Source organism: Strix uralensis, chromosome 1 (genome assembly GCF_047716275.1).
Source record: "Strix uralensis isolate ZFMK-TIS-50842 chromosome 1, bStrUra1, whole genome shotgun sequence".
In the NCBI taxonomy this organism is placed as follows: Eukaryota; Metazoa; Chordata; class Aves; order Strigiformes; family Strigidae; genus Strix; species Strix uralensis.
In genome coordinates this window covers 161,172,271-161,198,992 of record NC_133972.1, presented here as the reverse complement: position 1 = coordinate 161,198,992, position 26,722 = coordinate 161,172,271, and the positions used below count along the sequence as shown (strand labels likewise).

The window sequence follows — 26,722 nt, the reverse complement described above, 5'->3', positions numbered from 1 at the left end:
AATGGTGGCCTAAAATAGCAGTAGCTGTCAGAGTTTTCTCTTCATCACATTTCTGTTGGTAACCAGTATGTTTTTAAGGTGAAAAGCTATGAAGTCTATTTCTTCTATGCAAGTGTATAGAAAAAACACAATGATATAGAGAGCAGCAAAAAGAAAGATCAAAGGTACTAAACAACTTCTATACAATGAACATATGTATAGATAAGTATTCCTTAATCATGGAAAAAAATGGCTAAAAAGGGATATGACAGAAGACTGGAAAATCATAAGTAGGATGGAAAAGGTGAATAGGAAATAGGGAATGACTTGTCACTGTTACTCCCAGTAGAAAATTGAGGAGGACATTAATTCATGATCATAGTTCATAAACTCAAACCAAACATGAGCAGGTACTAATTTTTCACACAGCTTGCTGTTAAACTGTGGAACCTCTTGCCACAAGACATTGTGGCATGCAGAAGGTCAAAACACAGTTGGAGATATGCCTGGAATAAATGCAAAGACACACTGGTGGCCCAGGCAGTCTGGCAGTTGCAGCCACTGGAAATGGGAGTACATGCCAGGGAGGTATCACTGCGTCCTGGCTCCATTTGGACACTCTTCCAAAAATGTCCACTATTGACAGTGTTGGAGACAGAATATTGAGATACATGGACATTTTTGATGTTTCATGTGGTAAAGCTGTTCTTCTGTTCTTCTCATATTACGTATGTATGAAAATCATCAGAAACATCACTGGAAACTTCCTAATCTCATCATAAGATTAAATTTGGTGTATTTGTAGCCCTCTTCTCTTTCCCAAAGAGTCTGCTCAAAGCTATCACATCATTTATTTCTCCAGCACACTATAGCAGTTTTTCAATGTATTAATATCTTTTTGTGAAAAACTTTGCCCTTTTCTTTATGAATAGGTCATTAATGTTTACAAAAAGTTAGAAAGGCTTATTTTCAAGGGTCAAATCTGCCTACTTCTTCATTTCTGAGGTGCAAAGCTATGAGTGGTCTATTGCAGAAAACGGCTTAGAAAGGCTTTGCAAACACAAATGAAATAAAGTAAATTTGTCCCTTATTTGTTTATAGGGATAGAGGCACAACACAAATTTGCAATTTTAAAAATTAAAAAGGGGTGTGTGAAATTTTTTATGGCCAAGGCAGCTTCCAAAGGGAAATTGGAGCCAAAGAGGAATTTTAAAACATAATATAACTAAATCAAGGAAACAAAAAAGTTCCTTTTCACTTACACAGAAGCCTTGTTGAAAGAGAAATACTTGTGGGACATGAGGAATGAAAAATGTCAGCATGCAACTGCTCAGGCTTGCCCGATTTGTAGCTCCCACCTCATGGCAATTGCTAAGAGTGTTGTAAAAGAGCCTCTTTGTCTCTGGAGAAAGTATTGCTTTCAAAGACAAGAAAAATCCACAAGCAACCTCTCACTTTGACACACAGGTCATGACATTAAAAGAATAATGTGAAGAATCACAAACCACCAGTTTCAGTTAGGAAAGCAAATGGCTTAGTAGGAGGGAGGGAGTGCTATTTAAATTATGATCTGCTAACTCTCTGTTTACATATATCTAGTTCCTTCCTAAAAAAAACCAGGCACCTAGTAAAGCCCTTTAGAATGACCCAAAAGAGACAAAATCTTTTAGCTGCGTCAACAATGTAAACGATTTGCAAAGGGGGAGGCTAGAACAATATCACTTTTAAAAAGAGGTGGGGTTATTTTGCCAACTCCGCCAAGGTTTGTAAAGGCAACATTTCACTGCAGAAGGGAGATGCCAGAGTCACAAGTCAGTGCCGCAGCGATCCAGACACTGGAATGAGCACATTTCCTGGCGGGAGCTTTGGTAAGTTGGAGATCGTGTAGCAAACCTGCCAAAGGGAAGGGGGAGACGCAATAGGGCACTGTGCCAGTGGAGCTGGCACACAGTCCCACCTCTGACGTGGGAAGAGTTGACAGGTTTATGAATTCCGTCATTTTGCCAGAATCAACCTCAGCAACCGGTTTTGCTTGAAATGCTTAGAAAATTGTGGTTCTGGCAAGACAAAACAGTACAGTATTTCCTTGCCCAGAGCTAAGAGGTGGCAAACCTATCCTGATGGGCACATTCCTTAACAAAAAGTTTTGAGCTGCATCCCTTTCCTCTCCTGATGCTGGAGATGGTGGCAATAACACCAGGGTTGTTTCCTCTGTGCCCTGTTTGCCACACGGCAGTTAGGGAAACTACTGAAAAGTGATGGCAGCAGCTTCACTCTAAAAGAAACTGAAGGAAGAAGAAGAGGGGCCGTTAATTCAGCAAAGCTCTCTATGCAAACCAGAAGTGATTTTTAGGGAAAGGGGGAACTTGCTTTTTTTAAAGTCCTTGAATGTGAATTTTTCAGCTTAGCTTCTGAACTGGATCTCAGACTTGTGCTCATGAGCAAATGCACAGGTCTACAGTTAGGGCTAAAATACACTCCCCAGTTGCATTTCTCACTGGAACTCCCCTATTAGGTCTGAAATGGGTTTGGAAACTCTGGCTGCTTCTCTGAGTGACTGTAATGTAAAAAAAGCATGAAGATATCTTTGGAGTGCTGAGCAACTGGGTCTTTCCAGAGCAGAAACCCCAAATGCAGCTAGCCTACAAAATTTTAGTAAACTCTCAAGTTCTGACAAGAAAAGAAGAACGGGTGATGTTGTCTGCAGAGTTGCCAAAGGGAACAGTTGAAAAGCAGCCCTTCTGAGATATTTTTGGAATAGCAGTAGCATATGACACTGACAAAACTCAAAGCTTTTATTATTGTTTAGTTGTTGTTATTACTATTACAACTTGTAAGAATGAAAATCACCTCCTGGCAGGTAGCCTGTAAAAGTCCATGAAACCACTTAGCCTTAGTCTTGAGTCCTGACTCCATCCTGCAGACCAGACTCACTATATGCAGCCAGAGCTCCCATAATTAGCTTCAGACTATGGATATTTCTCAGTCTGAGCTGATATTCCCAGCTGTGGATCTGAACCACATGAAAAAACAGGAGGTGCCACTCTTCTTGGTATCCACTGTAAAATTAATTAAAAATGCCAACAAGGATGGTCACCTTCTCCAGGTAATCAGCAGAAGATCTCTGGACACTTCAGATTTAATGTCAGGGGAAATTATTTGCTTAATCACTGATTAACTGACTACCTAATTTGTATGGCTATTATGACTGGAAATTAGATTCTCTGTTTCAGACAAGGATACAATAAGAAGTTTGGTAAGTAGATATATTTGAAAGTTTGAGCTCATGGAATCCAGATTTTATGCTAAAATAGGTATCTGTGCATTCCTGGAAGTATTGTAGGAAAGGAACTGAGGAGGAGTCAGGAAGCCATAGATTAGTGAATTCAATCTCTGTGGTAGGCAAGATCTTTCCGAAGTTAATAAGAAATGAGATCACAAAACATCTGGAGACTGTTTTGCTTCTTGGTTTTTTAAAAGAAGAAAAAGAAGAAGGGGGAAAGAAAAAGGAACTTTGTCACCATGGCTTCAGAAAGGGGAATGATTGAAAAATTTGGTGTGAATTTTTGAGGAAGTGACAAGAAAGGACTCAAAACTGAAATAGTAAAATCTTCTACTTGGCATCCTAAAAATAATACAAACCTCACAGTACAGAAATCCAGGAGTTTCAGTAGAAAGTGCAGAAGTATGTAGCAACCACAGCACTATCCAAGTATATTATAAAAAGCACGAACTTTCTGAGAGCAGAGGGGGTTTCCAGATTTCCATCAAGGAGACCAGATCTCACTCACTGAAGCTGGCCTCTGTGAAGTATCTTCTCAGCCAGTAGACAGGATCATGTCTAGATGCTATGACAATCAGGAAAAAGTAAAATATAAAATATTGCTATAAATTTCCATTGAATAAAAGAAGAATCAGTCACAGCTTTCTTGCTAACCCTATAGTAAAGCCCATCTCCCTTTTATAGTGCCATATTTCTAAGGAAAGCCAGATGGTAGCATGCAGAAGATTCCCACTTCTTCTTCATAGCAAATTCTTAAATAGAAAGACAAGGGTGATTTTAAAGAATTAAAGGGAATTCCAGCTGGAAACAGATAACTCTCTTTAAACACATCCAGATAAAAGTTGATTTTTTTTTTTTTTTGCTTTATGAGTACAGCAGAATGGTCTGGCTGAAGCATCAAGACCTGGCTTCTCTTCTCTGGCCTGGCCCATGCTCATCCTTATGTCTTGCTAATTACTGCCACTCACCATTTCAGGTTTTCCACATGTATTTCAGTGTTGGTTGCTTAATCCCTAAATCAGTTGGAAAACTACAGGTGACAAACACTGTTCAACAGATGGGGTAGTATAGCTCTACTGGCATTTCTGATTGACTTAGGCATCCTGAGTAAGAGGTGCATTTTTTAACCTCTGGCTTTTGTACCCTCCTTTTTACTTGTAAACCCCTTGATTTAAAACAAGCAATTACACAAAGCAGGATATTACATCTGAGGCCATGACTCAGCAGAAGAACTGGCAGGAAGGCAGAAATTATTAATTTAAGCACAAAATATGAGATCAGACTGCTGACTGCAAAAGCTTGATTTACTTCAGTCTCTGTTGAGAAGATCCCAAGAGGTCCCCTGCAAGAGCTTGCCTCTGACAGAACAACTTGACATGAACAAATCTTTTGCTCTTTGAGGACCCTCAGTGTTTCAGACAACGCTGCTGTGATCAGGATGCATTTTCAACTGGAGAGAAGGGAGAGTAAAATCATCATCTTAGCTCTGCACAACTTTCCTTAAAGGGATACAGAAGATCAAGGTGTATAGGGTATCCACACACTTCATATTTTTACGAGGCAGTATTGGAAGACAAAAATTAGCTTGGAGGTGAGAGAAACTGGTTTCCTTTCCCCAACAGTGACTGGAGGCAGGGAGTCTTTTCATGTTGAATCCAGTATCTTTCATTTGAGTTTTTCAAATATAATAATAATAACAACAACAACAACAACAACCATCTTCATCATCAACACCCGAAAGAGGACTCAGGAAAATATAGGCCCATTAGTCCTGCTTTAGTAAGACTTCAGAGAGTAGTGGAATGAGTCCTCCTAGAAACTATTACAATACAAATGAAGCAGGTTATTGGGAAAAACCAAAGTGGATTTACCAAAGGCAAACCATGCCAGACTGACCAGATCACCTTCTACAACAAAGAAATTCTTTCTGTCGGTATGTGGAGAGCCCTGGATGTTGCTTACCTGGACTTCAGCAAAGCGTTCAACACTGTTTCCCACAGCCTCCTCCTAGATAAACTGGCAAGATAGACAAGATGGGTCATCTGTGAGATGGGTAGGAAACTGGATCACAGGCCACACTGAGACTGTGACAATCACTGGTTTTCACTTAGGCTGGCAGCTTGTCACAATTGAGGTCCTCCAGGGATTGACACTTGGCCCCACACTGTTTATCATCTTCATAAATGATCTGGATAACAGCATTGAAAGTTCCTTCATCAAGTTTGCTGATGACACTAAACTGGGTGGTGAGGTAGACACATCAGAAGGGAGAGCCATCCTATGGAGAGACCTGGACGGGCTGGAAGAGTGGACAAGCAAGAACTGTATGAAGTTTAACAAGGACAAGTGCAAGGCCCAGTACAGGCTAGGAGCTGTGTGTCTGGGGAGCAGTGTCACTGAAAGGGACCTGGGGGTCCTGGTGGACAAGCAGCTGACCATGAGTCAGCAGTGTGCTGCTGCAGCAGCGAAGGCAAATCGAATCCTGGGCTCCATCCTCAGGGGCATCGCTAGCAGAGATAGAGATGTGATCATCCCCACTCTACTCAGCACTTGTCAGGCTTCACCTAGAGTACTGTGTCCAGTTCTGGCCTCCACAATTCAAGAAAGATGTGGGCAGACTGGAGAGGGTCCAAAGGAGGGCCACAAAGATGATCAGAGGGCTGGAGAACCTGTCCTGCGAGGGAAGACTGAAGGAGTTTGGTCTTTTCACCCTGGAGAAGAGAAGGCTTGAGGGGACCTCATCACAGTACTCCAGTACTTAAAAGGTGGCTATAAAGAGGACAGAGGCTCTCTCTTCACAAGGGGCCATGTGGAAAGGACAAGGGGCAATGGGTAAAAGTTGCACAGGGAGAGGTGTCATCTCAAGAGAAAAAATAAATTTTTACAGTGGGAACAATCAATCAGTGGAACAACCTCCCCAGGGATGTTGTGAAGTTCCCATCCTTGGAGGTTTTCAAGATGTGATTGGAGAGGTTGCTGGATAATCTCATCTAGGCTTCCTTTCCCATGAAAATTTGATTTTTCAAGGTCCCTTCCAACCTGGACTGTTCTATGATTCTGTGATAATGATTATTAGAAACTGAAAGTAGTATCTCACAGAAAAGGCCTTAAAGGAGACTGATTTAATGTTTATTCCTTCTGTTGTGTAAGGAAAAAATCCAGTTTTGTTATGTTACTTCTGGGAGCTCATGTACTTCACCCACTTGTCTCCACTGTCGCTGCATATTATTTATTGTTACCTGCTGGGAGTGTGTCTCCATCACAGTTGTAGTCAGGGTTGTAGATGCTCTCAAAGCAAATCTCCCAGTAGTTTGCATTTTCTGTGCTTTGGTTCACACTGTGATGTAATCTCGATGACCTGAACTCCTTTCAGATGAAACTGAATCCTATCCATCCTGTAAATGGGATGCAACTGAATCCTATAAATCAGTGGAAAGGCAAGAAATCAAAGGGGAGGTTAACACACCAGGCTATGAAACGCAGCAGCTGAGCTGAAGCACATAGTTAACTGCTGCTGCTCTAGCCAAAGGGGCTGGTAACATATGGCAAAGTGATGGGGCAGTAACCCTGACTCATAACGTCCAAAATCACTCCAGCATAATTCCCACAGTTTTCTTGTCAGCACCCATAATTTCCTTGTTCTTGTAAATCAAAATAAATGATCAATGTCAAACATAAGCAGAATATTGGAATCTTTCAGCTGGCTAAAGAAGTGGTGTTTGCTGGGGGGAGGGAGGCAGCATGATTTATTCTACTCTTAATATGTTCTCTTTAAAGTTGCACCACTGTATTAAATTCTATTTTCTGAAAACAGAAAACAATGAGAAGAGACTTGCAAGAACACTACCAGCTTCCATCTGTGAACAATTTGATACTTGCTTTCGGCAAATTTCTAAGCATTCCAGTTTTAAATAGACTTTGCACCAGTATTCTCACCAGCAATGCTGCAGTGTTGAAATATTCACAGAACTGAGTACAAAATTTCACAAAGACGCTTGGAGTGAGGAGTGGTTTTTTACATATGAATGGTTATGCTCATGGTCCCTCTTTCACTGTTCTCCTGCTTTTAAAGATGATGACTGGAAATATGACATTGTACCAAACAAATCTGAAAAAAAATGGAAGATTTATTGCTTTGAGTTGGTCAGTAGTCAGAAAAACTTATTCCAGTCCCAGCTAAGCTGCAGAAGGACACATCAGTTGTCCCCAGCTGCATTGGGGACTGTCTCCAATAAGTCTGAATTCAGTCTATCATGACAGAAGTAACATTAAAAATCTTCATCTGTTGTTTGCCTTCTAATATACAGTTCAGTAATATTTTTTGGTATGATGCAAAGATCCTTGTAATCAATGAAGCTGGTATGGGTCTTTGCTGATATCAAAGCTTTAGATATCTTTCTTTCACACTGCAAAAGAATGTACAATTCCTCTACCTTTTTTTAAACAAAAACCAGGAGTGGTTACTCTGAGCAGGAACTGGAGGTTGGAGAAATGTCTTAGAAAAAGCATGCCCTCTGGCCCTGTGCTTCATGTCTTCCAAGCTTGGAGGTGTTGACTTCTTTCTGTCTTGTTTCAAGAAAGAAAAAAAATAAATAATTTATTCCAGATTCCAAACAATCAACTATTTCTAGTGGAGATAAGGATCTTATCCAAAGGGAATATATTTTAGAAGCAAGACCGCAACAGCTAATGATATTCAAACACCAATGAAGCAGTAAGTCTGCCTCCAACTTGCTAACAAGGCTGTTCTGAGTTATGCTCTGTGCCTGTTACAGCAACTGTCAGATAAATAATCTTGCTCCTTTGTAAAAAAATGAACAGGCTGGTTCACTTTAATCCCCTGCCATCCAAATATATTTAAACAGTAACATGATTAGGATAAGGATACACTGCAATGTGAGTTGGAAAAGTGCTAAGGCTCCGGAAGCATGCACCATAAATCAAGCATTTACTGATTTAAATCAAGAACTTTAAGAAGCTGCCCCTGGGAAACATCAGGAGAACAGGCTGTGCAATGAAGCCTGATGAAAATTAATTTAGTAGGCAAACATTGTTATCTCATGGACTTTATGGGAATCATAAAAATAAGGTGCTGAACTTTATAATGCATTTTTATGTTCTTATGCTAAGAATGCTTTCTACAGGCCCTACTTATTTTATTTAATAAGTAGAGTACAAACCCTGTTACCTTAGGCAAAAGTTAATTTGGGAATTTTTTTCTAACTTGAATGATTAAGCTATGCCTTTCAACTGCTGTTTTGGTATCTATGTAAAAGGTCCTGGCATCTGGAGGTGCCATGTACCTATGTAACACTCAGGGTTGTTGTAGAAAATCAAGACCATTTTATGAAAGGAAGCATGCTCCAGCTGAGAAACCATCCTCTTAAAATTCTGCTAGGGCACCACAAAAGCACAGGCAGTGTAAACCCATAAAAGCTGGCACAACCATCCAGATGCTCACCCCTGCCTTACTGCAGCTCCCCATGCTGCTCCCTCCATGTTCCAGCATAATCGTTGATTTAGTCATATGAGGAACACCAGAGGAACAATTCTTGTCGCAAACTCATTCTTTATTTGCCAGTTTAATGTTAACCTGGGTCAGCTTTCTGTAGGGGTGGTGCAGGGGCAAGAATGAGCCAATGGGTGCTGGTATATATCTTAGTGGCATGAGTGAATTATATTGACTTAAAATGTTCATGATACTACAGCCTTAGTCTTCAGAGTGACTCAACAAAACATTTTAAACATTTATAGTTCTATGCATCTATAGGGGTATTATGTGCACATTACCAAAAAAACAGCAAAACCAGCAAACAGTGAGTAAGCATATATTTCCCCACCAAATCTTAGAAGGTTAGTGGTTTCTCTCCTTTTCTGATCTCTTCAGGGCATAATTAAAAATCAGAAAACTCTCATTGCATAAAGGCGCAGAACTGTTACAAAATACAAAAGGAATTCATTGTAGACTTGAGTTCGTACAGGGCAATGATCTGCCCTACACGAAATGGTAGCACAGGATTCAGGCACCAGTTAAATCCTCTTTAAATCCCTCTTAAAACCTACTTTACTAAAAAAAAAAAAAAAAAGAAAGAAAAAACAATACACTAGAAAGCAGGTATATTACATGTTTCTCTGTTTACCACACATTGGACATTGTCAAAACCACAAAAGTTTTACCAAAAAATAACTATCTGTTAATTCCCTTTATTTTCCTTGGAGAATTAGGATTTAGAAGTGGGCTAATTTAATTCCTAAAAAATAAAACACGATGTTACTATTCCCAGTACTTTGTGGTTTAACAGAAAATAAGTTGCTTTTCGATGAGTCTGCTTATAATGGTAGGTATTCTTCAGCTCACAGTCATATTTGAGCTCAGAATAAATTTTATCTTAACTCCAAAAAAGGGGGAAATAAAGCCTACCTACCTCAAAATGTGTCATATATCAAATAGAATAATTTTTGCAAAGTGGCTTTTTTTATCCTTGATTATGTTCTGTACAGATGTAAATATAGAAATCAAGTAATTTTCTTACTATCAGTACATTTTATGAATGTTCCAATCTCAAATGTATTTGTTGCAAATGCTAAAAGCTTTGTAGTTTCACCTGGATTAAATTGATATTACGATTAAAATAACAGTGCAGTAGTTCTCCACGCAGTAAGTCTGCTGTTCACACCTTTCTTCAATCAACAGTGCACATGGTATTTCTTTCTCACTAACTCCAGCGTGCACCTGATTGCAATGTTTAACAGCACTGCTTTCTGTGCAAGGAAGAATCATCAAGAATGAGATGAAAGTGATAAAAGTTCCCAAGCCAACAGAAAACTAAACCTGCAACTTAGAAAGCCCTGTTCCAATGGAGGTTTTTTTTTGTTTTCCCTCCAAAGCTATAGAGAAGCATAAAGATTGTAGCTATTATAGTTTGTATTAATAAAACTGCTACATCTTACATATTACAGAACAATAACATAAACTAACTCATGTCAAGCCAAAAAAAGTTTTAGAGGTTAAATTACAGCCAGTAAAGCTTCCTAATGTCTGTAATACCAATAGAAAATATTTTACTGAAGCATTAATCATAAAAGTATGTAGCCCACATTTGTATGATTCACAGTCATGCTACCAGGGATTCAAGGCCAAGCTAGTAAAACAAAAGTGCATTTTTCTGCTTTCTTGTTTATCTGATATGATCATTTCAAGAATATTTAAAGAAAAAGCAGGAGATGAAGGGAATTAATTATTTAAGTGCAGACACCCGTATCCATGTATTTGCCTGGATACACATAGACATACACATGCCTATATAAATCAAGCAGAAGTAACAGCAGCTTTGTTAGCATTGCCTTATAAGATTCTACATTTTGATTACCACATTGTCAAACTTCAACCATTTGTTAATTCAAATTTTTCATTACAGTGATTCAGTGAAGCCTAGGTTGAGTAGCTTTGGGAAAATTTCAGTCAAAAAAGTGTTTTTTCTGAGCTAGAGGCTGAGGATACAGACACACACAACCACTGTCAGCAGACAAGTGTCTGTGCATCAGCTGCACCTTCACAGATGGGTGAAGCCAAAGCATTTCACTTCTCTGTTGGGTGGGTTAGGCGTGCCAACATGCTTAAACACCACAGCTCAGTAAACACACGATAACACAGTAAACTGTGGAAACTCAGTGAGACCGTCTTCCAGAAAAGAGAAGTTTGCAGTAACTGTGATATTTTGCAATATAGAAGATATCTGTGAAAAGGGAGGGATTCTTTTCTCCGTGCCTGCTGAGGACAGATACAAATTCATGGACTGAAGTCAAGCAACAGAAGCTTAGGTTAGACGCTGGAAAAATATTTGCAATAATAGTGATGGTAAGGCCTGGAGCAGGTTGTCCTGGGAAGTTATGGAATCTCATTTACTGGAGGATTGTAGGAAGGGGTTACACAAACATTCCCCGCGAGTGATTCAGGACTGACTGGATCTGCCTGGAGGAGGGTTATGAACTATAGGATCTCCCAGGGTCCCTTCCAGACTGTCTTTATAATTCCAAATTAATCTTGATAGAGGTTTCTGCTGAATTTGGTAAATTCCGCATCTCTCTTCCTGCCGTGACTGAATTTGGCTTCATGGTTTCCTTCAGTTACCTTGTGCTTCTTGACACCAGGAAAACTTATTGAAATAGATTATGCATCTTTCTCCCCTGTTGGTAATATTTCAATTTCACAGGTTTCTTAAACCTTGAACAGTGAACTTCTGACAAAGTTTAAGGGGAAAAAAAATAGTCACTCACAATAATCTCATTAGGAAAGTCATATAAACCAAGGGTGTATTTAGCCATCAGCCAAGTCAGAAAAGTGTTTCACCTGAAAGAATACTGTGTTCTTCAAACATTGTATAGTTTTGATTTTTTCATGATAGTATACTTTGAAGTGCTCATCTTATGAATGCATTAGTTGTGATAACTTGGTTGCAGGTACCAGGAACATTAACACTGCCTATAGCACTCTGCCTTACACAGTGGCATGTCTCATCTCTGTTTTGCAGACCAATCCAAGGATATAATTTTAAAATAATTTTTCTCAAGAAAAGCAGAAGTGAGAGGATACTGCCGTATGTGCTCTGGCCTCTGAACTTGTTTGGTAAGAATTCATGACTCAAAGCAGGGAACAAGAGGTGTCATGTTCTCCCTAGATATTCTGCTACAAATGTTGAGATGATTGCTGTTAACATGAGCAAATGGAATTTCACAAGAGAGGCAGATGCCAGTCAGGAGGTCTAAGAGGAACCTATGGCACTAGGAACTCACTCAGACAAAATCAGCTCTAGATGGAAACTAAGGTTCCAGATTTTAGGAACTAAGTATTGTTCGCATTATAGTCATCTTACATCAGCCCTGTTGCAAAAATTAGGACATTCTGAGAAATACAAAGACATTCAGGACAAATGCAATTTAGGACATTTATTGAATTATGCAAAGTTTCATAAAAGTCAAGGTATCATCTGATTCTCTAGTCTGCACTTTCTGGGCAGGTAAGGAGTTTGGCTTCCTTTCGTCTACCAGGATCTCCAAGAGCAATCTCAGTTCCCCTCTAAGTATCAAAAATCCCATTTTAATGACAGAAGGCAAAGGGACAGAAAGAGGAAGAGATCATAGGCATAGTTCACATAGTAAATCTGTGGCACACCAAGGAAGAGATGTAGATTAGTACTAGAATGATGAGATCTTTCTAGGACAAAATCAATTTCTGAATTATCTTCTCTTTTTTTGTTCTTTAAACATTCAGTTCTCTCTAAACTGCTATACTTTTTGTTTTAATTTACAACTATTGAATACTACAACTGGATTGTTATGACTAACATCATCAACTTTAGCAACATTCATTGCCTGAATTTTTGTTGCATCCAAAGATATGAAGTCAGATAAGGTCCTCATCATGTGAGATGCAGTACATACACATATAAGAAGAGCTAATTTCTCTCATAAGAACTTTTCTGTCTAATTACACAGAAATGAGGAAAGATTAAACATCCTGAACAGGGTCCCACAGTTAATCTGTGGCAGAGTGAGGAATCCATTACAGACCTACTCAATCCCTGCCCAGTGCTCTCCTCACTGGCCTATTTCTCCCTCTGTGTTTATGCTGTGTTAAACACAGCTAAATAAAGAATCACACGGACTGCTAACAGATTTTTTGGCTACTTGAGGTGTTGTAAAGCAATTAAAGATTATTCTATCAACCTTATGTTGGGAGTACCTGGACTCAGTCTTCCTTTTTTAAGCAATCTCTGCAAGAGACTTGAATAAGGACCAAACTTGATTTGCAGTTAGGTGTGATCTGTGCAGGTACAAAAGAATCTGGCCCAGTTTGAACCCCAGAGAACAACCTTCACCATTAGGAAAGAGGACAATAATATGTTTTACTGAAGAGTTATTTATCTACATTTAGAAAGGAGTCTCAGTCAACTGCCTACAAATTCTTTCCAGCTGCCTAAATTTGCTGGCTTTCAGAGTTCAAAGGCAGATCTAAAAACATCACCTAAGCAGAAGGAACAGCACAGTAACATACTGTCAACGGAAGCTGGAGGAAAACATTGCATTTGCTACCCACTTTTAAGATGCTCTAGAAGTGGTGCAAGGTAATGTGAGGAATAAAGCTAAGCTGCCATGTGAAGACAAACAAAGAAAATTTAAATGTAGCTGGAGTGATGATGACTCATGTTACTACGAAAGGTGTCAGTGAGACAGATTTTTCTTTTCCCACAGGTTGTCTGTAAGATTTTGGTATAGAGGCTGCTAAGGACTTCTGAGCTTCCAAGTTTATCCCTTAAGAAATCTGGAAAAGAGGGAAATTTGTGAAACTGCCTGTCTGGATTGAACCAATGTTAAGGTGAGCTACATCTGTAAAATTTAGAGATTGGGGTTGTTTCTGTTTTTAATGTTCCCATTAAATCTCACTGAAGGGAGAAAGGAAAAAAATACCTTGAGATTTAATTCTAAAGCTATTGCTACCTCTACTTCAGTCCTTCATTTCCCTTCTTGACCTGGATACATTAGCATACATGGTATGATCTGAGTAGAAATGCCACACTCATTGTACAGGGCACTTTTCAATATTTTTATTTTAAAAACCCCAATGAATTCCTTATTTAAGTGAAGAGCTACAATTATCTTTAATGCTCTACATAAAAAAAGAAAAACTGAAATTTAGTTCTCTGAAATGGATAATACTGCTTTTTGCTCCACCACTTACAAGAATGCAGTGCCTAGAAATGAAACTGCCTCTCCCAGCCCCCAGCTCTGGGAAGGGCACAGATGTCCGCCGTTTAGTCTGTGCTGGCAAAGACAGCATAGTGCTGCTGTTGAGAGGAGTGGGCGGGAGGACTGGGTTTCCCACCTGGGCTAGTCCTTCCAGTCCTTTCTGTGCCACCATTAAAATAACACTGGGATACATGTGGCTTTACACAGTCTTTATTGACCATGCACTACTCACAAAGAAATGATTCAGGTTCTGATTGACAACAGCTCTCCATCAGTAATTTTGGCCTCACAAGAATTTCTTTCAGTGACAAAAATGGCTTAGTCAACCCTTCTGTTTCCTTCTGCTCCTCTATTCCATCACCAAAGCCTGGCTGCTTGTCCTTCTTCCCATCACTCCCTTAGCAGAGCCTGTCCAACCATTTATTTGGCCACTCAGTGAACCAGGTCAGGGAACTGATCAGGGTTCAAAAACAAAACAACAAAACTTGCTGGCTTTTTTTTTTACCCAGATCATTCCCCAGTTAGTTCACAGTGCAGCACACAAACTTAATATGAGAACATCTGTACTGGATCAGAGCACAGGTCCATTTGGTCTGGTGTCCTGTCCCCAGCAGCAGAGCAGACGCGCAGATGTTATCCGAGGAAGGATGTAGGACAGGGCAAGCATGCAGGAATGCTTCCCAGGAATGCTCTCCCAGCCTCCTGTGACTTGTGACTCAGGGATATCTTGAGTCAAAGTTAATGCTTTTATATTTAATAATCCTTGGTGGATTTTTCTTTCATTTAGGCTCCTTTTTTTTAAAAATTAATGGAAATATTTGCAACCCTACCATGCTATGGGCCATAGCTATGCATTATGCAGTCAATGAAGTGCCTCTTTTTGTTTGCTTTGGAAGTAGTACCCACTAGTTTAATTTTATGTCCTTTGATTTTTATACAGGAAGAAGCAAAAAACATCCATTCACCCTATTCACCTTTCTTGTTCCACTACCTATTTTACAGATCATTGATCTATCTCTCTCATTCAGCTCTTTCCCAGCCTCAAGAGGTCTTAAAATACCCTTAAGGGAGCTGCTCCATCTCAAGGGGATAGCAGAGGCAGCAATGCAATGCAGGTATAGATGTGCACGGCCAGGGATCCTGGTTGCTTAAAATGAGGGAAGAAATACTCATGAAATTAAGCCTTTAATTAATAAGAAATGTGTGTCTGGATAGGCAATCTTGTCTGCTGAACATGACTTAGACTTTTTATTCTACATCCTCCCTCCTGCTTCCTCTACCACTGCTTGCCAATGTCAACCAACATCTTAGAGCATCTCTCCAGTTAAGTAAATAAAGAAATCAAATCAATGATTTAATACATTTCTTTCTCCCATTGCTCAGTCCTCAACTGTCTTCTCTTTTCCTTTTTATATCTGAATGCATTTTCTCTTCCCTCCTTGGTAAACTGCAAATAAGTTTTGAAGATTCTGTTACAGCTGGTGGAAATGTTCACTAAAATTCACTGTTCACTATTTCTTTTTGCTACTCTAAATATAAAACATTTTTTACCTTCCTTTAGCTTGTTTTTAATAGATCTCCCAGTACTTCTTGTTTTCCATTTGTTTATATTTCTTAAAGGCCTCAGAACTACTCTTTACTATCTAACTAATTTGCCCTTTGTCACACTTTCCCTCTGCTTACAATAGGATTTAGCTTGCATGCTCTTGCCAAACAAGCTTTTTAGAAATATTTTCCCATCTCAAACAGTCCCAATCAAAATTATGCTACTCATTACACGCTGTCTTAAATACATCTCCTCTAATGTCGATACTTGTGTTTTCTCCAGTCCTTCCCCAGTCAAACCCCAAAATCCATGAGAAAGCCAACACTTTTTGTTCTCCTGCCTGAATTATGCTCACTTGTGCATGGACTGAGCTGCAGTCCCACGTGCCTTCAGCCCCAGCCATTGCACAGAAGACAGAGCTCAGCCCTGCATGGAGGAGCAGGATGGACTCTTGTATTTGTCTTGGTGCATGGCTCTTTAGCAACACTCTTCACAGAGCAACCTCAGAGGACATGGTGTGCTTTCTTTTTAAGCTGAGTCATTTCAAAGATCCAAAACATCCAAGACACAGGCAGAATTCAGGGGTTCAAAGACTGTCTCATTTCAGACCTCTCACTAAGCTGGTGCTTACCTGAGCCTGGGAGACAGCAAACACTGGGTTATGTGTTATGAACAAGCACAGTCATACAAGATTCTACAGCTTCCCTGTGCACTTGTGAGGCAGGGAAAACAATGCTGCCACCCAGGGAAAATGCTTCCAGTGCAGCTTTTCTGGGTGTGCAGCATCACCAAAAGGGTCAGGACTGACATGGATTGATTTGAAAGGCATCTACTCTTTCCTGAGTAACAGAAGGTGTTTCTTAAAATGACCTTTCATGCACTCTTTAAGGCATCCTTGCCTTATTCAGTCTGCAAGTGGGAGAAAGGAGGATGAAAATGTCTCTAAACAATTCTCTGAATAAGTTGACTTCTATTTTGTGCCATTATGCCAGATCTAAGCAGTACATGGACCACTGACGGATTTCTGCACAGAAATAGTTTTCAGCTTCACGCAGCCATCTCTGTTCTTAACAGAGCAAACCAGAGGGTAGAGGAATACACAGATGGAAGTTTTCAATGTGGGAAAAAAAGCGCTTTTTGCCTTAATATTTTTTGAAAAACATTCCCTTTTTTTGCAAGTTCGATTTTGAAATGTTTTGTGGAAATAATCACACGTTGTTGTGGAAATTAAGGTTTTATCACTGTGCACTGGGACAGTGTACAGACTGAGCAGGCAGCTTTACCTCTCTCAGCTTTAAAGGGGCTGTAGCTTGACTGTGAAACGTTTTCTTTTGCGGGATTGTTTTTTTCATTTTCGTTGGAGTGTGTATAAGGATCAAGTCATACTGCCAGTATAAGCTGTGGGACATTGTGACACCAGATCAGGGCCATAGGAGCCCTGAACCAGCTCTCACTGGAAGGGAAGCTTCAGTGGCATCTTGCCCCATCCCCTTGTCCCCTCACCTTGCCTGACAGTTCCCATCTTCTTTCTTCATTTATTGTGAAAAGGGGGAATGGTGCTTCGCTTCTGCATGGAAACAGGAGGATCTAAATACATTTTTTCACACACGCATGACTACTTCAAGTAGGTGGGACTCTTATGTCAAATATGTCCTGTCTTGTTTCCTCTGATGGTCTATACAAACTTCACACAGCCACCTAAGTGACTCCCCAATCCCTTTGTTGCCCTTAACTTCCATTAAATGGTCTTTACTGTGGCAGCCAAAATATTTACACTATATCTTTCTGCAGACTCAATTGCTGCCTTTCTGCCTTGTCTATCCCCAGGACCCCAGAGCCTTGCATGGCAGCGCTGTCTTCTGTCTCCCTTACCTTGAGCACAGTGAGCTGAGCTTTAAAAGTGGGCAATTCAAATTAGCAGTCATATAAAATGGGCTCGTTTTAGCTCCTTTAAAAGCTGTTTAGCTCTTGTCTCAGATCTTCTCTTGCTTTTCTTTCACATTGCCTTTAGAAGAAAGACTGACAGAAAAGATTAACTTGCTTCTGTCTGCATTGGATAGAAGCAGATTAACACAGCTGGATCTAACCCTGGGGAGCCCAGCCTGGAAATGTATGTTAGCACAACCCCGGCAATAAGCAAGAGTCATTTGTGTTGATCTTTTTCAGGATGATGAGTTTGTGATTAACTCCTTTGTGCAGAGGCTGGACTGTGTAGGAAGCTAATACGCGGCAGGATGCTGATAGAAAAGCTCCTGAGGCATCAGCCCTCCTTCTTGCCATGCACAGCCCTTCAGCCGCTCCAACCAGTCTGTGCTGGGGCTTTAGCAGGGACTTTTGTTTCCCCTCTGTCTCCTTTGAGATTTTTTTTGTTTCCACCCATAACACTCACCACAAAAAATAGCAGGCAGCAAAGTTCCTGGGGGCCCAGAGCAGGGAATGGGGTGGCTGGGGAAGAAAGGAGAGCTCTCATGCAGGAAAGGTTTAGTACAACCCTCTCAGCTGAGGCTAAGGGGTAGGTAAAGTCCAGAGTAGTGGATGTGCAAATCCAAGTTGCATGCAATTAATTCAACTCCACAACAAATGCAAAAGAAATGTTACTGAGTCACTGGCAGACTGTTTTCCTGCTTGATCATTTATTTGTCTTTAGGGCTGGAGATTTGGGTTTTCAGCACGGGTTTATTAATCTAAAATGACTGTGAGTAAATTATGAAAAATCAGATAAAAACACATCTACTTTGTCAGAGGGCTATAAATTATAATGTGCAGGAGGAATCTAGGACACCTCAGATTTAGCAAACCGTCTTTAACAAGCAGATAGCAACTTTTTATATTCTAATAAAGAAAAATATAGTAGATCTAGGTTTACAGTTAGACTTCATGATCTTAAAGGTCTTTTCCAACCTAAATAATTCTATGTTTCTATGATTCTATGATCCTGCAGTAAGCACATTATGCCTTCCAAGGGGCTGACTGGAGGAACCGCAGCAAAGGGCAGGAGAGGGCACTGGTTGCATCAGGTCCACGTGTGGGGCGTGTGGTCCCCACTCACATTCCGGCCCAGGACCGACCCTCCGGCCTTTCTGTGCCCCGACTCTGCTGATAGCTGACTTGAGATAACATTATTTGCCAACCTCAAAGAAGTGTGGTGAGGAGAAAAGCATAAGCCCTCAAGGGGGCTCAGCACAGCACTGCTGAGAGCAGTAAGTTTCCTTCCTGGTTAAAATGGGGGTCCAGAGCAAGTCTTTCCTAGTAAAGTATATCTGCTGGATGAGCTGGAAGCAAAAGAGAAATAACATCAATATAGATATTCTGGGGTTCACATCTGAATTCCAACCAACATCTTATTAAGGTGTTTTTTACTGTTGGGCTTCTTTTTTTCTTTTGACATGGCATTAATCCAGGAGATTTTTACACATAACAATTTTGAAATCTCACACACCCCTAGGCTGCATGAAATATTTCTACACAGTATAATTCTTTGGAGACAGTAAATCAGACTGTCTGAGATTCATACCTATAAATTTTAATGAATACACAATATCCCTGTCACTTCTACATCCCTTGTCCAATGACACTTTTTCTCTGTTTCCAGCACATCTCATTCTATATCAAGGTAAATGAATGAAACAAAACACTGCTGACGTGGCAGTAAACAAGTGAGAAGGAAAGATTCTACCCTGAACTGGAGAAAAACATCATTCATTTTGCAGGCTTAGTGCCAAAAGTACTACCTTGCAGCTCCACTTATCTGATATTTTAGGGATTACATTCAGATAAGCAAGGATAATTGAAGCAATTTTCAACATCTTTACCAGACAAGCCAAAAGCATGACCTTATTTTAGATAACAGGTAAATGAGATTCAAATGAGGTGGGTTTTTTTGTTGTTTTTTTTTTTTTTTTTTTTTTTTGTAACAGCGAGCATGATTAATTACTGCAGCAAATTAGCAGAGGAAGTGGTAGGTCTTTCAGCACTTCAAGTCTCCAGATGGTGTCTAGTGCCTGACTGGTGGTGGACATCTCTTAGCTAAACACAAATTTAGGGGCTTCATACAATTGCTTTGGAGCTCTATGGCTTGTATAATGTATTTCAAGTAAGGTGATCCTAGAACTTAAGTGTAACTGTACATTTATGATTTTTACTTTTATTTTTTGAACTTTGGCTGGCTGGAATATGTTCTGCTTGGTATCATCAGCATGAACTAAATCCCCATAAAACTGCTGAGGTTGATTTCATCAGATCACCTATAGGGGAATGGGGGAATCAATGGGATTCAACTGCCTGAGCCTCAGATGCCCCTGGGTGAACTGCTGGCCCCAACAGCTGCTCCAGGAGAGCCGAATGTCCTGTAGCTGCTGTTGTATCTTCCAGTTCTGCACAATAGGACATTTCATATGACTCTAGACATCTACACTCTGGCAACCCAATCAAGCCTTCAGAGTCTAAAAGGTGATCAGAAAAGCTTATGCCTTCCTGACCCAAAACACAAGCAGGAATACATCAGTGGTGTTCCTCACTTACAAGTAACAGAGGTTTATTTCTGCTTCACACAGGAGCTATAAAGAGGTGACTCCAGCACTGTTCAAGTCTTTGGCTGTTGTCATAATAATCATGCATAGGAAACAAGCTAGGCTATGAGTTTTAAACCTCCTAGCTCTGGCAAACCAGAAACTCACATCACTAGTTTGATTTTGTACTATTTCGTCCATTTGGTTATAGCTCACACACAGAGCAGTTAGGGCTTTCCCCCTTAAGACCATAATGTCACAAAGAGAGCTGCTAGGACATAGGAAAGATCATGGGTTTTGCTGTAAGAATAAGACTTAGGAAAATGAGCAATCCACAAAGAAGAAACTATTTATATTTGCATTACACATTCCCACACATGCAGAAAACAAGGTCTTTCAGTTGACCCTTCTTAGACTAGTGCATCAGTTTATTATTTTCAGTGTGAAGCAGGGCACAATAGTTAATAAAATATGCTAATGAATACACATATATTCATTTAAATACATAATATACATATATTCATTTATGTACATAATATACATGTATTCATTTAGAAGTATTTCAATGAATACTTGTAAAGAAGTTCAAAAGTTTGTTTGCTAGCTTTTGTCCTTAAGAGGTTAGTTTATTTTTCTGTGGCTGGAGAAATAACCTATTACTTGCTCACATCTCTCTTTTCTCATTTAAATCAAACCTCCAGCATTTTACTGGCACCATTTGAAAACGTTATTGTTTTGGTGGAAATGTCACATACCTAATGGTTCTATGGGGAGAAGCAATACACTGCTTTAGTTGAAAAAAAATGCATGCAATAAAATTATGAAGGAATAAATGAAAACTTCCAGACCAAAGGAATGCAACGTTGGGCATATAGTGTCAGAATTGCTTGTGTGGGTAGGATAGCTTGCCTGTTTATTTCTAGACAGTTCACAAATCTGTTCCCACGCCTGGAGGCTGCAAAGCCAGCTCAGCACAGGAGAGGCAGTGGGTGTGCAGCTCAGCCTACTGTAAATGGGAAAAGGGGCAAGGGAGGAGGATTTCCTCAACAGACAAGGAAAAAAACCCAAATGAAACCATAGTTATCCCTGGTGGCAGTCAGGAGATTTGTGCCGCTGTTTATAAATCCAAGAAGATGTGTTCCCAAGCTGCAGTTCGAAGACTCCTTTGCCAGGGCCTTGTGGCTTCATCTTCCATTTATATAGATGTTCAAGCCAGTGGGTGGGAGATGGGCGACAGAGGGCTTGGAGGCATCCCTGCCTTGCCATGTGGCTATAACCAGCAAACACGACACCTGCATGTTACACCATCTGTCCCACAAAAGGAGAGCTGAGGAATTACTTCGAGGAAAAGGCTGAAGTGAACAGAAGTAAAACATTTTAGGTCATGTAGAGTGAAATCAGCAGAGCCTGAACACGTGCAGGGAGTTAAGTGTGAGAGCGGGGTGCCTCTAGTCCTCACTGCAATGCCTGGGGCCTGATTTTCAGCTCTTATACATTGCATCATTAGCCAGCATGACAGCCTGTCTAGCTTTCCTTTTAGATCCAGATTCACATCTGTCTCTTGGTGTAAACAAGAAGCAGTCTGGGAGTTATTCCTAATTTAATTTGGTATGGCTGGCATGAGAATCTGGTCCTTAAAACTCCTCATTGCTGGGAGTTTGAAGTAAAAAAAGTGTATCTCACAGCTTTTAAATGTCAGCCAGCTGTGGTAGCCTTTTCATTTCTGTTCATTTCTGTTTATCAACACCTTTCCCACCTCTTCCTGCTGTATTGAACTGGAGGAGCCAAAACTTGTCCTTCTGGACTCATCCCAACTACAGACCTCATTTAAATTTTCTCAAGTCTAGCCACAGCTGAAGTTGTTTCAGAAAAATAGAACAGGCCAGTGCTCTCAATCTGTAAGACTCTCCAGATTTTCTTTCTCTGAAATCTCAAGGCGATTCCCTGATTTACCTAAATTAACCTCCCCTATAGATTTCCCAAAATAGAACATCTCAAATACTCTTTGGCACAGGTTTCCACATAGAAATCAATCTGTAAACCAGCAAGGACTGAGACAAAGATATTTTTCATGGCCAACATTCAGTAAGACTCTCACAGAAAGCTAAATTTGCTCATTTCTGAGAACCTCTTTTATTAACTGCGTTTATTTAGAAGCCTTTATTTACTGAGAAGCTTTGAGACCTTGTTTAATTTATAGATCTTGCATAGAACAATAGCAGCAGCTCGGGCTGTGAAATGCCACTTTGTTGCTTTTTGCTGCTGCTGCCGAGAGTGTGAATGCTCATGATGGTGTCTATTTGGCTTGAACATGTCAGATGCAGACCAGACAGGATGCTGAAGAAAGAAACTGGTGTCCTTCATTTCCAAGGCCTGGCTCATTATGTATTCGGTGATGAATTTGCTCTGTTTATAAATTCTGCAGCTACCGCTTACAGCCATACCTGACATAAACTTGAGGAGCTGTGAGCAGAGCTCAAACAAGCTTCCAGGCAGTTGATTTTTCAAGAATATTGCACAGAAAACTCGGATTATGCATATGCAGTAAATGGCACGAGTGCAAACAGCAACATGCTTGTTAAGCTCTTTTACACACTGGAGCCAGTCAGACCAGCTAAAATGTCAGGCTAAGACTGCCACGAAGGAGGACCAGGGTCAGACGTGGGTATTGATCTCTGCCTGAGGTAGCACATTACCCCACCAGGGGACCGTGCAGCCATTACGATGTGTAATGGTGCACAAATGCTGCACTGCCTACAGCACGGACACGTGCACTTACTGCTGCAAGAACAGCTTCTCTAAAAGCCTCGTCTGCAGTCAATGGGAGATAGAGCCATGGTACAAGCAGACAGAAGCCCAGATATTCAGAGATAAAACTGAAAACATTTTTGGCAGCAATTAGGTACTTCATCACCTGCATTTCTGAAAGTATCTCTGTTGGGAATGGGTCACTGACTCACCTCTCCTCCTAACTGCCCACTTGGAGCTCACTAAAGCAAGACCACCTTGACCTCAGAGAGGCAGCACATTTCTGAGGGCTCAAGATGATGCCGTGGCTATAAGCCGGCTAGGGTGCTGACTCTGGACACCGCTATGATGGTTGGCTCACCATAGAGAGCAATAAGACTCTTCAGAGCTAACAGCGATAAAGCGCAACTCGTTGATATTCACAATACAAGGATTGAGAATAGAGTGAGACCTAAAATGCACATCAGAGAATTAACCTGGTGAAAGCCAAGAAAAACCAGTCTTCTCATTAGCAAGATTGCTACAGCATGAGAAAACATTTATGTGCAGCTAGGCCAGCTTTGCCCTCCCGGGTTTTGCCAAATGCCAGAAGCAGCAGCTGTGTACTGGCCCCCCATCACCCTGCGGTGCCGCATCTGGAACCGCTCAGGGCTTTCAGGCAACCACCGTTCTCGGGTACATCTCCACCGCAGGACAACAGCCACCTTCCTTGGGAAGGTGTTTGGGCAGAGGGGACTCTCTGCCCCAACATCTCCCCCCTACCTGCCCTAGCCACAGGAAGCATGTGTGCTTTGCGAACCCTGAGGGAACATAGCAAGAATTGCTTAGGAAATGTTGGCGGCTTCTCTTTCATTCCTCATAACTTCATCACTGGCATACTATGGTTAAACCCTTAGGTCAGGACAAGCTGTACCCCTCACCTTTGAACTCTTGTGATCTTAAGGTTGTGGGCCCAGATTACCTCATGGCCATGCTTCTTGTATAGGGTTGTTTCAAGGAGAAACAAGCTCTATCTGCACCTTCCCTGTCCCTAGTCTATACTTGCTACCAGAGAGAGGTAGGAAGACTTTGAATCATCAGTGTGGGCCTCCAGCTCAAAGTTCCCTCCTGCAGAGGAGTTCCTGTCTCTCTGATGAGATCAGATTCTGCAGGATGAAAAGGCTGGATGACCAAATGAACAATCCTGTTCCCCATTTCTGCTGCCTTTCTGCACTTACACCCCTCTCACCTGTCCTGCAGAGCTTGGCTAGGCTAACCTTCAAAAGAATTACTACAGCTACTAAGGAAAAAGCATTTCAGGGAGTCCCACAAGCAGAAAATACAGGAGGGGATGGTCAAGGCTTAAACTGTAGCCAGACCTTGCCTGAGGATTTCCTCAGTACCCAGGTGGAGCCACAAAGCAGATATAGATTCCACATATATCCAGACAGTAGCAGCTCTTCCTCAGGTAGTCTCTGGTTTCTGACACTATGGAGCTCAGCTGAGTTCAGTTGTGCTTTTCTCCCTCAGAGATGTACTGCCTGTTTTAAACACAACCCTGTATAAATTTTATTTCCTTCCCTTGAACCTCATGAATGAAGTGTTTTGCTTTAGATTGGTGGGGAGAACATCCTGCTGTGTGAAGCCACCTTGGAAGCTTGGGTCTGCTCTTGACATGGTGCCCAAATGCAGTTTATGTTGTTGTGTATCACTTTTTAAAGGGTTTTCCAAATAGACACCTTCAGTAAAGTATATAAAACAGGTTTGAGTCTGGGAACTAAAGATTTGCTCCAGTTTTGCTATGATATACCTGAAATTTGAGATGGCATTCATTATTTCTACAGACATTTAATACAGTACATATTTAATTTGACTTTAACTGTTTAGCACAAAAATGGTATTTTTGTGTTGTTAGCTATCATTTTGTAAAATTAGTTTATTCTCAGTGTTCCTGACCTGCTGTCTGAATTGGTCTACTCTCATACACTGAAGTTACAATTTGAGTCTACACCTTCATTTTTCCATAGAATAGTCTGTTCCTCTCTTGAGGATGTATATGTCTATTAGTTTGCCTCTCTTCCAGCCTGGAATTCCATACAGGTAATGCCATTTCTGCTGCCATTAGAGGACCATCTTTCTGTTACTCTTGGCCTTCAAAGCGATCCAACTTTTTGAAGTTAGGAGCCAGATGCCAGTCTCAGGACATTTATTCCCATGTGCTAGAGACATTTAAAAATATAATAACAGGACAGAGAAGAACTCAAGTCCCTACAGGCAACAGACCTTGGGACTAGAGTCCTTTAATTTACAGTCTTCTCAAAGTTGTTGCTGGCATAACGGACAGCTGAGTAGCAAGATGTCACGGCAATGCCTTTTCCTTTCTGCTTCCATAGCAGTCTTGCTGGAGCACATTTCACTGTCCCTGCTGAAATCCAGGCAATCAGGGGAATGTGCTCCCAGTTTGATGGGAGGTAATGTTGGTCCATGGGCCAGATATGCTCCACAGACTGTCAACAGACAATGCTTAAGTAATAGTGTGGGAGCTCAGGGTATTGCTGCATTGCAGGAATTAGCTCCTACATAGTACTTTCTCTTCCTAGACTGAAAAACAGTAAGACAGATCACCACAACTTCCAGCTTCAACTTACAGGTGGTACAATCAAGGTACAGAGAGCTTAGAGAGCAGTCCGAAGTAATTCAGTAAACAAGCTACAGAGTCAGAAACGGAGCCCAGACACAATGTCCTATGCCAACCTGAACAGCCCCTTTTGTGCCCTGAGTTTACCTTCTCAACTCTATAAGGGGTCACAGCAAGTTTCTGCCAGAATAGATGACTTTTTGCACACAGGAACAGGCTCCACTGCAGACAGCCAACATCACCATCAAGGGTTGAGTCCATGCCTATGCCTGCCAGACTCAGCAGAAACACTGAACAAAGTTCGAAAATAAATCACAAGCATGTAGAGGGCACATGCAACCTTTTGCACCCACCACATCTGACCTTGGCTGATGATGTTAGCTCACATGAAGAAATACCTGGAGGCTCACTGGAGGCTGCATGGGAGTCTGAGACTATATGCTCTCTTGCTGATGGTCTATTACCCAACAGCAGACTTCAGTAACACCAGATTTTCCTGCAACTTTTGCAGATATATTTTCCAGATGAAGACTCACAGATATCATAGTTTGGAGATAAGGAGGGAAGAATGGGAGGCTGAGCTGCCATCACAGGAAATACTGCAAATGTGTTTGAAGTCATCTGACCACCCTTCTGTGCCAAAGTAACTTCAAGTATTTATGTACTTCCTCACATATAGACCTACTCTCTGATAGTAATCCCCTTTTCTTTTTTTCTAAGCAGTCTATTCCAGTTCTTAATTATTGTCACTATTAGAAAACCACTCATGCTGTCAAGTCTGCAGTTTAGGCTCATTGCTTCCTGTCACCTCAAATGTCTTTGGAGAAAAAATAATTTCTTTACCTAATTTCTTTAGTAGGTACACTGTTATTATGTCTGTACCAGATACATCACTCAACATGCTTCTTCACATTTCACACAAATAGTGTGAATTGCTGCATATTATAGCAAAGTAATGAGGGAAGCATCTCCTATAGACTGCCTATGTAATTTTTTATTGTTGTGATAATAACATTAATTGGTTTTGCAATTCAGGCTATTTCTGTGATTATTATTTTTGATTCAATAGGGGCTTTTTAATTAAATCATCACCTGTACCAACTCTACCAGTTCTTCACCTGCAGTCTAATAGATTAATGGAAAAAGACATTTCAGGGACTGTCTGGAAGAACCACAAGTGGAGGGAGTATTCCCTTCATTCTACCTTCATTTCTCATAAGCTTTGAAAAGTCATAACAGGAAATAAATATAAAGGCATCTCAGGAAGTCATTTAATCCAGCCTCCTGCTCCAGGG

General features: G+C 40.8%; 1 long non-coding RNA gene across 1 annotated transcript; it reads left to right on the top strand.

Moving 5' to 3' along the window:
* The first annotated feature begins 11,821 nt into the window (after positions 1-11,821).
* LOC141954694 (uncharacterized) lies at positions 11,822-25,949 on the top strand. Its single transcript, XR_012632227.1, has 3 exons — positions 11,822-11,888; positions 13,514-13,637; positions 25,939-25,949. It is a non-coding gene; the product is annotated as an uncharacterized LOC141954694 (long non-coding RNA).
* Positions 25,950-26,722: the final 773 nt, after the last annotated feature.